The sequence below is a fragment of the Fukomys damarensis genome, unplaced genomic scaffold, assembly GCF_012274545.1.
Source record: "Fukomys damarensis isolate Sample0158 unplaced genomic scaffold, DMR_v1.0_HiC HiC_scaffold_15, whole genome shotgun sequence".
Classification (NCBI taxonomy): Eukaryota; Metazoa; Chordata; class Mammalia; order Rodentia; family Bathyergidae; genus Fukomys; species Fukomys damarensis.
The window spans coordinates 46,053,347-46,070,883 of NW_022900927.1; positions in this window are offsets into that span (position 1 = coordinate 46,053,347).

The following is a 17,537-nucleotide window of genomic DNA, read 5'->3' on the forward strand; positions in this document are numbered from 1 at the left end:
ACTCTCCACTTGATATTTTCACCAGTGTGACAAGAGTTTCACATAGTGTTTCTAGTAAAAAGAAGGGAAAGTCATCTAAGTCTTGATTTTTCATTCTAATGCAAGGAAAGAAACTTGGTTTCTATGGAAAATTTAACTATTATAATTCCAGTTCATTTGTACCTTTGGAATATGACATTTCATTTGATTTAAATATTATATTCAGTACTATAAAATTTGCTTCCTACCGTTGAAAACTTGATTCACTGAAGTGGTGTATCTAGAAAAATTGACTTATCCATTAGAATATGTATACTTCAGAGAGCAAAACTGCATGTCAACACAGTTTTGCTAATTTATGCTTAGTCTGCAGTAGAAAGGATACTTGTGGAATAAGACTTTGTCTTTCTGTATCATTTTGGGTGGTCTTCCTGCAGGAAACAATGAGAGAGGCCTTTGAGTCAGCTTTCATTCCCTCTGCCCCCTCAGCACATGTTGACCTTTTGTTGTCCTATAAATGTTTGAGACGTCTTTTCCCTCCTGGAGACTGCTGGGATTTAAATTTTTTGTTAACTTAAAATTCCTGTGAAGTTTTTCGTCTAGCTTTCCTCCAACTTCTTACTGCTAATGTCTGGTGTTGCTGTGCTATTCAATTTTCTGTTTCTGAAAAGTGAAGGGCTCTTGTTTAGCAAGAAGGTTTTGATCAAATGAGAAATTTGCAAATACATGAGACCCTGGGGTGAGATAATTCAGAATGCTAGAGGAACCTAAGAGATCAGTTAATGTAATATCTAAATGTTTGAGAATGTGTTCTGAAGAAGAGAAAGTCAAGGTGGGGAAAAGTGTAGACCCATGAAGGAGACTGTTTATTGTCCTCAGCTATAATTAAGGTTCTGTTTTAGACATAGAGGAAGTGATTAGAAAGTTTGGGACTAACTGTGTTCTTTTGGTTACTGAATAGTCTACCAAGTTTGTATTGTGGGGAGGAAGTGTAGCAAGTGAGTAAATTATACAGCCACAGATAAGGCCATAAAATGTTCGACCAGTTTGAAGTCTAGACTGGAACTGGCTAGCTTCTTTAATCAGAAATATATTTAATTTTTCTTCTACCTTTTTTGGATTCGACAGATATATCACTTATTGGAAGTTAAAACTATGAACCATTCTTCAGTCACTTAGAATAAAATTCAATAGTTCAAGAATTCTAGAAATACTTTTTCTCAGAAGTTCCCATTGTGTCTGTTTCTTTTCCATTCTAGAAAATTCAAAATGAAATAACTCCTCTGAGACCTTTCCCTTGGTAATATCATCGAGCAGCTAGAATTGTATGAAAGTTTTCAAAAATGTACTGAGAAAGAAATCAAGCAATTTATTCCCAAAAAGACTTAAAATACCATATTGGGATTAAAGTATCTTTTTTTTTTTTTCCAGCTGAACACTCTCATAGAATGTAAAAGGTAATACACTACCAGAAAATCAGAACTGGTGAAAGAAGAGAGGAATGAATAGGAGGAGGGTGAGGAAACAGTGATTACTTTTGATCTTAAAGTACATGCTTTTTTATAATCTCATTTCACAAATAATGGTACATTAGCTTGGAGCACAATTAGCTTTTCAGTTCTGCAGATATCAACTTACTACATACATAGACCCAGTTAAAGATCTTAGGAAAGTTCATGTAATTCTTTTTTGTGCTGTTTTAAGTATGTTGCTATGCTTAATATCTGTGAACATTTTACATTTCTTTTGCAATATAAACATTTTTGGTGTACATCAAAATAATTAAAATTTGGATAATTTCACTGAAAGTACAGTGTTTGAAAACTACGGTGTTTACAAAGCTCTTCTATGACACCAAATAATTTGGTATTATGATGTTCTGTTGGAATTTAATGATGCTGCACTCTATGCTATGGAAAAATGCATACATGTTATGTTTTATTATATTCCATTGAGTCTCCCAGTTACTCCATTGATGACATTATAAAGTACAATTATGAACCCTGGTGTTGTGGCATATACCTGTAATTTCAGCACTCTGAGAGGCTGAGGCAGGAAGATCACAAGTTCAAGACCAGCTGGGACAATTTAGATACTTAGCAAGATCCTGTCTCAAAAATAAATACATAAGTAAATATATAAATATATAATAGCTGTGGGAGTAGCTCAGTGCGAATTCCCTGGGTTCAATCCTCAATACTATAAAATAGTAGTAATAGTCATAATAATAATATGCCAGTAAAACCCATCTTTTTTAATAAAATTAATTGAGGAAATTTAAATTGGTTAAATTGTTGTCAACTTTGTTTACAGAACCAATTATTATGTTGGGATCATATTTATTCCAAATTTTACTCTGCATGATGGTGACAAGAAGTAGCCAAAAAGTGATTTTTTCAAAATCTTTCACTTTAGGGAGCAAGAGTAAACAAAGATTTGGCCTTGGCACTGTACAAATGAAGAAGATGTTGTGTACGGCAGTTAATTGACAGCCATGCATGCACATTCACAGTGGATCTGATGTAACATAAAATGTTGAGGCAGTAGCTACAAATTATGTTGCGCAGAGCCCAACACTAACCAGTTTGTAAAAGACCTTTGAGTATTGGGGACATAAATTTCTGAGTAATCTCAGATCAGGTCCCTGGTTTAAGATGTAAAATGTTTATTTTAGGATAAATTTATAAATCATATCTAACCAAATGTAGTAGGCCTTAGTAAAAGAGCAACAAAAGCATTAGACTAGATTAGGCCATTTATAAGGATCCATCCTGCCATGCAGTGATAATGCTTGGTCTTCTGACATACCCATGATGTATCTATCCATGATGCAAGCTCATTTAATACACAATCCCGATGTTTAAAGCCCAATTTAAAGTCCCAGTGTTGCAGGTAAAACCTGCAAAAATTCAGTAGTCATCACAAAATTGGATGCCGTCTTTCATGAAGAAATCACCTCTTTTTTCTTTGAGGCAGTTCTTTCAGAAATAAAGGTTTTTGGAGCATAATAACTGGTTGAAAACTTCTTTGTAGGTCAGAGAACAGTTGTAAAATATGAATAGCTGTTGGTTTTCTACTGCAAAGTAACAAGAGAATGTGTATCTACTACAAGGTGTTAGTAGCTAATCTGTCTGATTTTCTTTAGAAGTCCTTAGTTAAACCCATTCCCAACATCAGCATCTATACATTTGATCCTTCAGGTGAGGATGTCACTATGAACAATGAAACATAATTTGAAGTGTTTTGATTCACAGAAAAAATAAAGTAAGATAAAATCTTCTGTCCTTTAGTGACTGACTTAAATCCAGACAGACAAGTCAAAAAGAAAGGAAGGTTTGCATTTCCTAAGATACTATTATAAACACCTTGGCACATCTCTCACACACCATCCAACCAAGTGGCTGCTGTGATTGCCTGAATCGATTCTTTATGTAGAGCAGGTTCTTTTGTTCTTACTCTGGAAAAGAAACACCATTCAGAGAAAAGAGACACAACAAAGGTAGATTTTCAGTTCTCTGTCTTCAGGGTCAGAAAACTTTCCAAATTGACCTTTACGTTCCTTGGTTTTAAATATATTTCATCTTGAAGAATTAGTCAAATGATCGAATACTACAGATTTTCCAATGCAGAAAAGCAATACAGTGAGTAATTTTGAGTACTGGTGAATTTGAGGTAATGACAGGAATGTCCCGATCACATCATCTGTTCTTCCTTTTTGGCTTTAGTACATCAAGTGACAATTTATCCCATTACATGGCAACTCTGTTTGATGTAGTCCTTGGAAATTCAGGGCAGGGGCTCTTGCTATAGATATAAAATCTCAATAAACAGAGGCTTAATGATTTCATTCCTTCACTCCCAAGGCGATATTTTTCTGGTTATATTTCCTGCGTGCAGTGTGTTTTCAAGAGTCTTCATATCCTTTATATTTATCTCTACAACACTCTTAACAAATTCAAACTCCAGCTGGAAATTCAGATGCTCAAAATGACCTGCAACTTGCCCAAGATTGCATTCAGTGTGAAAACAGGTCTTCTGTCATCAAATTCTATGGCTTTCGTCTAAACCCAGAGCAAACATTGATGAGCATGTGTGGACACAATCAGTACCTTAGGGGATTCTTCCCATTTTATTTCCTTAGGTTTTGCTGTTCAGATAACATTCAAAAGTGTTGATATCCGAAATACTTTCATTGAAAACAAGAGACCAAGTCCAGCTACATGCTGCCTACACAGTAAAAATGCTGGATGGATTCAAGGATCATTCCATTGTAGAGATACATGGACTCATAAAATAACTTAGTGTTTGTCCAACCATTTTGGTATTTGTTGTTGTCTACCTGGCCTGGGGTGTTGTATTAACTGCTTCTACTTAAAGTATTATGCCTACTGAAATTTTCTTCTGAAATTCAAGTGTTAGCTGAGCTTGGCTTAATTTTTCGCCATCAAGGGCCCTATGAGATACCTGGTGCTGCTCTCCAGCATTGTGAATACCCGTCTCTTGTATCCTGAAGCTCTAAGTCCTGTTTCTGCTGTTCTCTTGTGGCTTTTTTCTCTTTGTTCTTTCATTCATCAAGGATAGACCCAGACTTTTCTGATATTCCCAAAGAACCATTAGCATACCTTTTGAGTGTATGGCTTGCTTTAACGATTTGAGGTATCAGAGCATTTTTTTCCTCATTGAGTTTATTGGTACATTGTAGGTATACAGTGCAGTTACATTCATCTGTCCTGTCAGGTAAAGGTACAAGATCCCAATGATTCTTGGTTCTCATTTTCCCCCATACCCCTGTCCTCCCTTCACCCCTTCCCTATTTACAAAAACTTTATTTCCATTTTTTCATTTTCTCATATTTTTTTCTTATCCCTTATTTTCTTTCCCCTACCCTAATATAACACAGTTTTTTAAAAAATGTACACATTCACCGTATGCTTTTTTCATACCTCCTATACTAGTAAAGGTAGCCCTGTGCTCACTTGAGTCCTGCCTCTATCAATAAATAATTATGTTGCATTGGGTCACACCTGCTACTTATATGTCTGTGCTTCCATTTCAATATTTGTAGTACACCAATTTTAGTATTACCCCTTGTAGTAATTATAACATATAGTAGGTATAAAATACATAAAATAGCACCTGGTAAGTGTTAGCTATTAAATGGAAGCTGGTAATCTAACAAGCCCCCCCCCCATGCACATAAGATGGCAATAATGATTTTTATTGAAAATTTTTTTAGACAGGGTCTTGCTCTGTAGTTCAGGCTGTCCTTGAACTCGCTATGTTGCTGAGATTGACCTTGAACTCGTGGCGATCCCTCTGCCTCTGCCTTTGAGTGCTGGAATTACAGATGTGCACCACCACACCTGGCTAAGGGGAAAAAAGTGAGAACCAAGACCTGTCATGTAGAGGTACAATATCAGAGCATTTTTATTGAAATAATTTAAAATTGAGCATTGAACAATCTTGTTCTTAAAATTCCCTAGCTGCCCAAGCTGAGCAGAATTTCCCACTAGCTACCTATATGTGGGGGTTGTAAGCTGCTAAGGGGTAATGCTATCTTCCATGATTCACTCCACTCTCTGTTACCTTTTGATGCAAGCGCTTCTAGACCTGTTCAACTGTATGGAAGGTGGATTATTCAGATGTTTTGCTAAAACAGAATAAAAATTGTCTGTCTACAGGTTGTATGTAGCCTTCACACATGTTTTGAAAATGTAGGCAAATATTTATGACTCTAGAGGAATCATGTTTTGTTTTAACCTGAGTTTCTGGCACTTCTAGCAACTAAAGGTAATATCTCTGCCTGGCACTAGTGAGAGGTAGCTGACCAACTCTGTGCAGCATAGATAGGACTTTCTTCTGTGTGTGTCACTATCCAAACCATCCCTTCTCTGCCTTCCCACTGGAGGCATCTGGGTGAAGCCTCCTCCTCTAATCAAACACCACTTCTCCCCAACAAGTGACTTTGACATCTGCTATGTGTACATTCTACTTTACAGAGAGTCTTGAAGTATTAGAAATGTTTAAAAATAATACTGAGAATTAAAATAATATTTCAAAATTGCTTAAGGAATAAGAAGTCTATGATACCATTGTTTAAATTTTACTTTTAATAAAGTCTATAAGATCAAACATTTCCTTTTTCTTTCAAGTAGCTTTAGGGCTGGGAATTTAGCTCAGTGGTTCCGTCACCTGCCTTGCAAATGCAAGGACCCAAGTTCAATCCCTGGTACCAAAAAAAAAAAAAAATGAAGTAGCTTTAATGTTATTAACAGATTTAGATAATGTCTGGCTAATCAAACTTTACTTATTGGTGTTTAGCAAATGAATTTTTGCAATTCATCACGCTAGAAAAAAATACACACCCCTTATGTGCTATATTCATTCAGAACACAGTTATTTTTCATATTTCTTATCTTACAACCTTATAGCACTCAGCTAGATTTACACAAATAGTTTTAAATGCCTTTTTTTGAAGAATTGAATTCTGATTCATGGAGACAAAAGGTCTGCTTTTGTGGTAACAAAACACTACATAGATCTTTGACAACATACATGTTCTGTGTAACATTTGTATTTAGAGATAAATGTACACCAATAAAACTGTCCATTTACAACAATTTTGCAATGTTAGTAGGCTTTTCTTTTAAATAATAATAAATGGTAGACTTAGAATTCATAAATGCCTGATATATATAATTTGTGAGGTAAATCAAGTGGTTTACTTTCTGGGCAGAAGATTATGACAAATGCTATTAAAAGTTAAATCATTTTAGAAATTTCTTATCTGCAGTGTTTGTTTGCATGCTCTCTCCCCAAAATTGTCTCTTTTCATGTGAATTTGATTAATGAGCTGTTTCATTTTTCAGGATAAATCTAACATTTTCCTTTTCACAGCAACACTAGCAAATTACTTGATTAATATCAAAAAGCTCTGATTCACACATAACCTTTGAATAAACAAGTTGTGATAATGTTGGCAACATGCTATTCCTGTAAGTAGGCTGTAAAGGAAATTGCCTTTGTAATTAAATGTATACAGAGTGAGCTTGGTTTTTGCTTAGTGCGAGCCTCTGAATGTGTAATGAGATTGGGATAAAGCAGACTGTGGACTATGTTTTTCTATCTTAGGGTTCCATTTGCATTTTTCTCACTATTGGAAGCCAAGGAAGAAAACTGAAATTTATGAAAGTTGAATAGAGTATCTAATTCATAATTTTAGGAATTCCCAGTTTTCCTTTAAAGTATGGCAACAAGAGGTAATGAATCAAATGTTGGATGAAAAATATTTACCCTTCCAAAAGATGTTCTCAATAATTAATTACCTAAAAAACCAAGACTAGATACCAGCTGGCGTAATATACTAGATAAAATAATTTTGAAGAAGAAAAGATTTCAGACAAAAATGGATGAAGGAAAAAGAAAATAAAATATTCTTCCTTGATCACATAACATATATTAAACATAACTCATATTTTATGTAGAAAATTATAGAATACTAGCAACTGTCTATTCAGTATTTGTTTCCCCCTTGTGACAACTAGTAGAACTTCTATTTTGCAATACAGTTTGCCCCAATCCAGTTTCTGGGTTGTCATAAGTCGTAGCCAGAGGCTGAAAAATGATGGGCTCATGGTTGGCATGCACAGTTTTGAGTTGTTAAAAAAAGAGCAAAAGTATATTTACTAGCATATGAAAGTTATACCAAAATTTGGTGTCAACTTTTATAAGAGCACAGCAATACTCAATTATTATATAGTGACTGTAGCTGCTTTTATGCTCGCTTAATGCAAACACCACAAAGCTTAAAATATTTACTATCTAGCCTGTTACAGAGAAAGTTTTCGGACCCCTGTTCTAAGCCAACTGTGATACTCCTGTCTCTTGCTTTTCCAGGCTCCAATCCAGCTGGCAGTGCCCATGTGACAATGAAACACAAACAGTTCTGCTAGAGGGAATTCTGGAAAGGCTTTGCTTTCTTCACATGAGGCTGGCACCTTCGGCTTCTTTTCTGGCCTTGAATATACATGAGAGCAGCCATCTTGCCACTGATAAAAGTAAAATCCAGCACCCTAGAGGAAGGGAAAGGGTTTGAGTCGCTGATAAAATTGCTAAGCAGCTGAACCAAGGCTGTTATCTGCTTACTGTCAGAGTTCATGTTATGTGAGAAAAATTAACCCCTGTTTATAAGGTACCCTTCTTTGACTGTTCAGTAGCTTGTGGGCGAAAACCTTACTTAATGATATGCCTCCCCACTTCCTTCCTGTAGGTGTAGAACTGTAGCAGCTACACCTTTGCAACAAAAGGGAAAAAAGGGTTAAAACCCTTAACAAAGGAACTTCAGAAAAGACATCCTACTCTCGCCCTTGTGTGACAGCAACAAACATTTGATGTAAAGCCATTCATTCCTCCCAAGGAGTCAGACCAAGGTTTTAAGTTCGGACTGCAGACGGTACTATATAATTTTACTAATTAACCTTTCTTTGCCTAAGTTACCTGATCAGTAAATTATGATCAGAATAATATCTAACTAATATAACATTACAGAATTGCCTGAATTAAAACATGTAAAGCATTTTTCAATGTTCCTGGAATATTCTACCTATAAAAGAAGGGGTGTAAAACTTTTTATTACTGCTATTGTGGATGGTTCTGTAACTGTTACATAGTAGTAATAACAGTAATAGTAATTACTGTTATTCCTACATTCAGAGTCATGTGATCTCACAAAGTTGTTTAATGACAAGAGCTGTTTAAATATTAAGCAGGTTTTTTGAAGTTCTCCAGAGAAACAGAACCAATAGGCTATGTGTGTATATTGAGTGTATATGTGTAAATAAATGTAAAAAGATTTATTTTTAAAGAATGAAAGACTGGCTGACATGGAGGCTATGACCTGCCAGAAGAAGCCCAAAGAGTCAAAAGTGTGGGTCAGTGTGAGTTCAAGAACCAGGAGAATTGATGGCATGAATTTCAATCCAAATCTGAGTTCAAAGGCAGGAGAAAACCAAATGTCTGAGCTAACAGACAGACGGACACAGCAAATTCTCCTTAACTCATTTGTTCGATTTGGGCTTTCAACTTGTTGATTGAGGTCCGCCTGTACTGGCATTCTAATTTATGCTGTTTATCAATTCAAATGATAACCTCATCCAAAAAGACCCTCACAGGCACACTCAGATGTCTGGGCAGCTCTTGGCCTACTCAGATCAAAACTTTATAAGTTGGGTGTAGTGATACACACCTGTAATCCTGGCACTTTAGAGTTTGAAGCAAGCCTGGGCTACATAATTATTTCAAGGCCACCTTGAATTACATAGCAAGACCCTGTCTAAAAAATAAAACAAAACACACACAAAAACCATTATAAATACACCCCTTACCAACTTGTCATCCATGTGCAGCTCCTCAAACAATAATCTGCACATAAAGATAATAGAGAAGGCACGATTCTGCCTACTATGATACAACTATACTGCAAATAGATGAAAATGCTTGAAATCTTTTCTTCAGAAGAAGTAAAGTCCTTGAGAAATGAATACTCTTCTTAGTATCTCATGGCTTAAATCGCATGGTATAACATTTTAAAATATTTAGGTACCAAGATATAAAGTCAGTGCATCTCATGCTTCGTGATAAGAGAAGAAACATAATTACTATTTTCACACACACATACACCATCATTTGCATTAAAAAATATAGGCAATCCAAATGACATAGTTTACATTTCTGAAACTGTCACCTGGTCATAGCTGGATTTACAGCTATTCTTTCAGTATATATTCTATATTCCCTTTTCCTTCAGCAAGCATCTTGGTTGGTTGGGATTCTTTCCCTGAGAGAATGACCCACACCTTTGATCCTGATGCTTCTGGGCTATAGTAGTCCTGCTCAAATTTGTTATTGTCGTGGATCTATTCATGGGTGTGGCAATAGAAGAGACGCCCCAAGGGGTGGCTTGTACTGCACACATACGCATTTCCTCCACTGTAGAGCCATGGTCTCACTCCCCTCAGTGTTCAAAATCAGGTACCCCAGCCAGCCCAGCAATTTTCTTCTTTGTAGATTCAGAGGCCTGGGGAGACTAAGGTGATCAGGTGGCTGTCTTAATTCCCACCTTAATAGCCTTATACTATCTCTGAGTGGAAGCATTTCTCACTTTGGCGCTAAGACTTCAGAGTACAAGGTCACAACAAAAAGAAGCAAAAATCTTGCTAGAGGCCACTAGGGATAATGTTGCTGCTACCTTGTTTCAATCACTTACAGCCTAGACCCGTAGACCCTGGCAAGAATTCACACGGGATACAAATATCTTTACTTCTTTGCACACTCAGATCAACACACTATCTTTTCTACAGTATCCTTGTCAACAACTGTCCAATCTTGTTCTTTTAGAGTCCCTCACTATGCAGCCAAACCACTGGCCACAGCCCATCGAGTTGTATATAATTGCTTATCCAGTCATTTTTTCCTTCAGAGCAAACTAAACAGCCAAGTGCACTGATTGAAGTTCTGTGCACTGGGAGGATTTTCCTTCACCACTGTCCTCCAGGGGTGTCCCAGAAATAGGCCCTAGTACTGTAGTTGTCTAATTTCAGGTGGTGTAAAGCCATCTATAAATCAGACCTAAATCTTCTTTTTCTCTGTCATCTGACATAAATAACTTCATGGAAGGCCATTGGTACAGGCTGAGAGCAAGAAGGTAGTATATCAGGAGTGAGGACCACAGGCACCTAAGTAAGATAAATGTTACAGTCATTCCTTTCCTCTATGAATTCAAGATGGTTTCTGATGCTGAGTGATCAAGTGATTAAACATGTCTATAACACCTATGTCAAAGTTGTTGCTCATGCAAACAAGACTTTTACTTCACTTTGTCATCACATTCCTTATCTTTTGAAACCCTAGATTTTGAAAAGTTTGTATTGAGCTGTGGTAATGTCTGCTGCTCTGAGGGGAATGTGACGATGAGAAGAGATATAAGACAAGTTCTCCTGAGGACAATATGTCTGATATAGAGGAGAAGAGTGTCTCTGCAGTAATTCTCCATTGATCGGGGAGCAAGAGTTTGAGACTTGGGGGCTAGGTCTGGATCTAGCAGAGAAATGGACTCATGTAGTTTCCAGTGGTGTGGCTCAGTAAAAGCTTGAGTCATAGGCCAGAGAAAAGGGTTCCGAATGACAGCCTGCATCCTGCCTGGCAGTGGATGGAAATGTGGGAGCAAATCAAGGAGCCCTGGGTTCCTCCTTTGGCCTACACATTCAGTAGACTTTGGTGCTATAACACGTAGAGAAAATACAAAGTAGGGTAAGTAGCATCACCCAATTTTCAAAATGTCATATTTTTCATAACATTAAGTTGTCTCAGGTTGATTATGCTTTGTTTATTTCTCTATAAACATATTCATTTGTTCATTCCTTACCTATCACTTAAGGAATGGAGAAGATTTTTAAAACTCTTTGTAATACAAAGAAATGAAATAATGGAAATGGATGTGGAACACTATGAAAAAACATAAATACAAATGGAAAGTTGAGACAGAGTAAAAAAATGAATCTTATGTTTAATTCCTTGAAATTAGGTGAAAAGCTTCAAGAAAAATATGACAAAAGCACCTTATAAACTCTTAATGTGCAGAAAGATCAAAAGGAAAACTGAACTGGGTTTTCAGGAGTCTGGTGTTCTCATTCCAGGTCTATTGTTATCTAGCACAGTCATTCTTTTCAAATCAGGACCTCTTAACCGATCATTGCTTAATGAAAAGATCCAAAGTCAAGGATCAGCAATTTCTAGGCCTTCCTCTGCTACTCAGCCTTGGAAAGTTTATCAAACCTTTCATATCCACTTTTTTCTTCTTTTAAATGGAAATAATATAGATATTAAACAATATAATATGTAGAAAATACTTAGCAGCACTGTATTATATTAGAGAATGCTCAGTCATGGTAGCTGTTTAAAAATAAGATGTTGATTTAATTGATCTTTAAGGTCTCACGTAGTTTTAAAATTTTGATGCGTTAAGTTGACTCATTTTTCATGAACTTTCCGTAATAACTGCTACTCTATTATCAGTGTTTGTTAAAAGAATTTATTTGAATCACACAACTAATTTTGTTTTGGGCATAACCACTAGGGAATCCAAGTGAAATAATTGCAAACTGGTATTAAAAGTGACTATAAAAGTTTATAAATTCTTAGCAAAGAATGACTGCAGATGAAAAGCTTTGTGTTGGTTTCATATCAAACAGTGTGAGACAAACACCTAAACCAAAATGCTAAAATGAATTGAAAATACTTAAGATCTTTCTCTCTCTTTTCTGTTTTGTGATACAATAATGGCTCTCTTCAGGAGTGAGTTAGAAAACTACTTTGAATCACAACAAAAAATAACAAAAGGGTAATTTTTTAAACAAGTACAATTGAAATTTGTAGAAGAAAAATAGATTGCTTTCTGTAGGAGAAATGCTTTTTGATGCTGAGAGTCCCAGTTCAGGGTAGGTGAGCTTTGCCAGCGTTGGTGCTGATGGCTTCCTGGCAGTGGCCTCAAGGGTGGGGGTGGGATAAAGCAGGAAATATCATTTACTAAAAACCTACTAAGTCCTAGAAACTGTATCCAAAACTTGATTATGTTTTTTTCTCTTAACCTTTTCTTATCCTGAAAGATAGTTCAATTCTTCTCATTTAGCAGGAGAAATTCCGAGGACTGATTAACTTCCCAGGATTTGATTCCTTCCAGAAGAGCAGATATAGCTTCATTAGGAAATGAGTTTGTCTATTACACTTAACATTCCTGCTCTCTGCCGGGCTGAGAGAATTTTTCTTTTGGGAAACTAGCTGTGAAATGATTTCGGCAAGTCTGGGTGACTCTTTACCACCCATGGTAGCAGCCATCATCACGATAAGGATACAAGGCATTTAGCTGACCATGTGTGCAGGGAGGAGCGCACCTCTGCTCCTTTATCTCTGGTCCTTGCACAGGGTGCTCAGGTAAGAAGCAGAATGGGCAAAACAGTCTAAAGCAGGACCCAAAGATGCCTGTGGGTGGCACCTTCCTGCTTTGTTTCAACTTCCCTGCAGGGAGGGGAGAGGTTACTGATGATAACTAACAAAGATTAGTTGTTGTGTACAACTAATCTTTTTATCATTCACAAAGAGCTCCTTTATGCTCATAAAACATGAAATATATACATATGGATATCATATCCATATGCAACCATAATTCGCAGTTGTGAAGGGGATACTGAAACACAGGGACCTAAAGCACTAGCAAGTGTCTGACACAAATATAAATCCAGGTCTCCTAAGTATTTTGCATTACAATTCCAACATCTCTAGAAGATGTCTGTCTGTTTTAATATAATTTGCCAGTTTCACAGGGGGATTGCAAAGCTTACTTCCTATTTGAAATTAAGATCCTTTACTCTTTCAAAAGAAAGCTTCTATATACAAAGCATAATGGCATAATAATGAGATTTCCTGAATAAATCAACCATCTCTGCATACCCTCAAATATTACCCTCCCTTTGCTTCCTGTGGTATCGAAAGTAAAGTTCAACAGGAACAGTAGGAGGCTGGGAGAGCATAGAAATTGGAAATTCAGAAAGGTTGAATAACATAAGAATAAGCCCTTATGAATAGCGAAATCTTGGTTCAGAAAAAGTACCTTTTTGGTAGTGCCCCTAGGGTGGAGAGAAGTGACCCTGTTACTTAGAGACAGATCTGGAACTTTGAGCAATCTCTCCCTTTTTAGTTTCCTGTCTTTCAAAATGTGTGATCGTGCTAAAGCAGTCTTCTCCAACTGATTATCCATTGAACAAAAAACGTACCAATAAACTCAATAAAAAAAAAAAAAAACGTAGATGGCATTCTGAGTAGGTATGAGATTCTAAGAATTTTTTTTAGATGTGGACTCTGTTTTTTGCTAATTGTATTTGATCACCAATATCTTGAGAGCAGCACAAGGTATTCATTGAAGATGGAATTAACATATACTAGCAGTTCGATGTAAGAAATAATTTCTATCCACCTCATACTGGCTGACAATAGATGAGAAACAGTGCTATGCAAACACTGGAAAATCCCACTCGAGGCTCCTGATAAATGATGTAAAAAAACATAAGATTTGAGAGCAATGCTTTATTTATTTTTATTTCTTTATTGAAGAATATCAAAAGCTTAAACAGTAGAAGACCAACCTAGTTCATCAGAGATATTAAAAATTATAGAAGTGGAAGAAAGAAAACATTTATGGCAATGATTCTGAACTAATACTGAAACTGAAACATTACTTGATCTCAAATTACTTCTTTTAAATCAACTTGGGAAATGACATAACCATATTCAGTTCCTCTGAGAAGAATTGTACAGTTTCAACCATCTGCTAAATTAAGCAGCAGTGATTATAATGAACATTTACAACAGACCAGATACAAAAGGGGATAATAACTTTATGCATAAAACAAAATCCTGGGAGACTGTTGCAAACTCAAAAATAAAGATCACAATTAAGAGAACAGATATTTCTGTGTGCTCCGACTATAGGAGCAGTGAAGGCCAAAGTGCAATGTAACATTTCCTTCCATTTTTTGTCTTTCTTAAGGAAGAGCTGCAGTTGATTTCTATGAAATTGCTAGTTGTCCAGATTCTTTTTACCATGTCTCTTCCGATTTCTGGTATTCTATTTCTTCTCCTTTTTCATGGTGGTAAATAGATTCTGTTTCTAGTCTTTTATCTTCCTTCTATTTGTAGAGGTAAAAGAATCTTCAGCATACATCTGACACATGAAAAACCCAACACATCAAAATAACCAATCACCTATATTCCAGTAGCCATGGGGCATGGTTCCTTAATTAGCCTATTGATTTTTTTCTTTGATTCTTGAATGAGATGTTTCTGTGGTTTTCTACTAAAATAGTGATGATGTTGATAATGATAATTAGGTGGCACTGGTCACCTTGGAAGTTTATCTATATCCATCTTTCAACCAAGGAACATATTTTAACAGCACAGGGCTATATTATTAAATATTAGCGTGACTCCTCATCAAAAAACAAAAAATTCGATTATAGGTAGCTCCAAGTTCACAAAAAATAAAATGCCTCAGAAATACTTTCCCTCCAAATGCTAATAAAGCTAATATATGGCACCAAGGAATCTCCGAAATAACTAATTAATGTTTTAGATAGTCAGCATAGTTTTAATTCTGTTGCTGCCCTGTTGACTAGACACTAAAGCTCAATGACAGGGCACCTCTGTCCTTCCTTGTGCACATACCCTCCATTGTGAAAAAATATTATTCATGGATCTTTGCAATAATCTTCCTCATGAAGTACCTTAACATATTTTGCAGTGGATGGAATAAAGTGATCTAGAAATTGTATAAAAACAGTAATTGATATTAATTGTTTTTAGAGGTGTGATTGGGCAAGGCAGATCCTAGTGAAAATTCAATGTGCTCATATATTAATTTACTAGAATTAAATATTTTAGGGTTATAACGGTTATGTTATCTTAGTGTATTGAACATGTACAGTGCTCCTAAATGGCATTCCTTCCTTTTATGTTACTCATTGTACCATTTCTTTTCCAGGCAGTGGCTTATATCTTACGCTATTTTGAAGGTATATTGGGATGGTCTATTTTAATTAATATTGAATTTTGTGAGACCAAAAGACTGTGAGAAAGCATTTGCTTATCATCCATCCACCCATGAACCCATCCATCCATCCATCCATCCATCCATTCTCCATCATTTATTTGTTCAACAAATATATCTTAAATCACTACCATGGTCCAAGAACATAGTAATCACAAAAGACAGGATTTCCTTCTTCACATAGCTTATATTCAAAGTAGATAACACTGGTGTAGACAAGACAGAATGTTGGAAAGAATGACTGTGTAGGTATGTTTGGCAGGCACTGTTGGTTCAGCGAAGTGGCAAAGATTTCCCTGAATATGGATTTCACTGAATATTTAAGTAATATCCTAGATTCCCTGCTGCTGAGCCTTTCTACAGGTTCTTCCTTCATTCTGCCTGTGACTGTGAGGTGAAAGTCTCCAGAAGGAGGGGCCGCATGCATGTCTTTGTGGTAACAGGAGGACAGGTGCCAGAATTTAGACAATAGAAGGACAGGGCCAGGAAGTGGGAAGTGTTTGGTGAAAACTCTCTGGCGATATACAAAGCCACACAAGTGGACATTATTTTTGCTGATCACCGTAGTATCCTTCATGTGACAATAGTATGTTAAACACAGTTCTGTCTATTTAAATGACAAGTGATGAGGCTGTTGTTTTCACTTGCAGCAAGACTATCTGAAAAAAAAAAAGTGAACACACACTGGCTGGAGAGCAGGAAAGAAGTCCATCACTAATCCCGGGCCTCTCTGGCTTTCCTAAAAGCAATATCCGTCGGGAATTTTTGCCTCTTTTCTGGAGTTTTGCCAGGAACTGCTTCAAAGACCCACAGCCTTTTACTCTCTCTTGGGTTAGGATTCATTCTCCCTCCCCTGCTCTGTGCTTGCAAAGGCGAATCTGAAAGTTGGCAGTGAACCGCCAGTACACAGTTATTTGCAATCTACTTCAATGTTTATGTGCTAAGTTTTTTTCTCTTTGCCTCCGCTTTCCCAATAGCTGGTCCATGCTAAACTAGCATTTCAATTTTGAGGCAACATTTGCACTCTCTTAAAGGAGCAGGCTCATAGATGAGCAGATCTTCTGGAAATGAATGTATTCAATGAATTATGTATTGTAGCTCTTGGGGATGTAACTGCTGCCTTGACAATAACTTGAGCTCTTGAATGAATTACAGGGTCTTTTGGCCCCAAGAAGTGTCTGGGGTGGGGGCAAGCAAAGTAACGTGTTTTATAGCACGACTAGGGGAAGAGCAGAAGTGAGAGAATAAGCTTAACTGCCTCTTCAGACTTCATTATCTTTGCTAGCTTTTTGGAAAAAAAGGGTATTTTGGCCATGAAATAATAACAAAAAAAATAAAACAATAGTCACTTTGGTGATCTCAGATCAAGGAAATAATATACCATATTTTAATTTTCTTTAGGGAGAGAGAGAGTTGTGCAAACACACATAGAATTCATGAGTAATTTCACAGGATGTAGATTATTTGCTGCAAGTGCCAAGACAGAAAGAAGAGTAAGTACAAATCTTTCTCAAGTCAGATGAGGTGATGCACTTCTGTAATCCCAGCATTCAGGAGGCTGAGGCAGGAGAATTACTCCAGTAAGGACCTGTCTCAAAAAATAAACAGATACAAAAACAAACAAACAAACAAAAAAAAACCAAGAAAAAAATTTTTATTAAAATCCATAAATTGCCGGGCGTTGTGGCGCACATCTGTAATCTCAGCACTCGGGAGGCTGAGGCATGAGGATCACTGTGAGTTCGAGGCCAGCCTGGGCTACACAGTGAATTCCAGGGCAGTCTCAACTATGTAGTGAGACCCTGTCTCAAAAAGCCAAAAAAAAAAAAAAAATGAAAATCCATAAATTGCTTGTAAACTACATCTATTTTTGCCTTCAGTTGTCCTGATTTGAAGCTCCAAC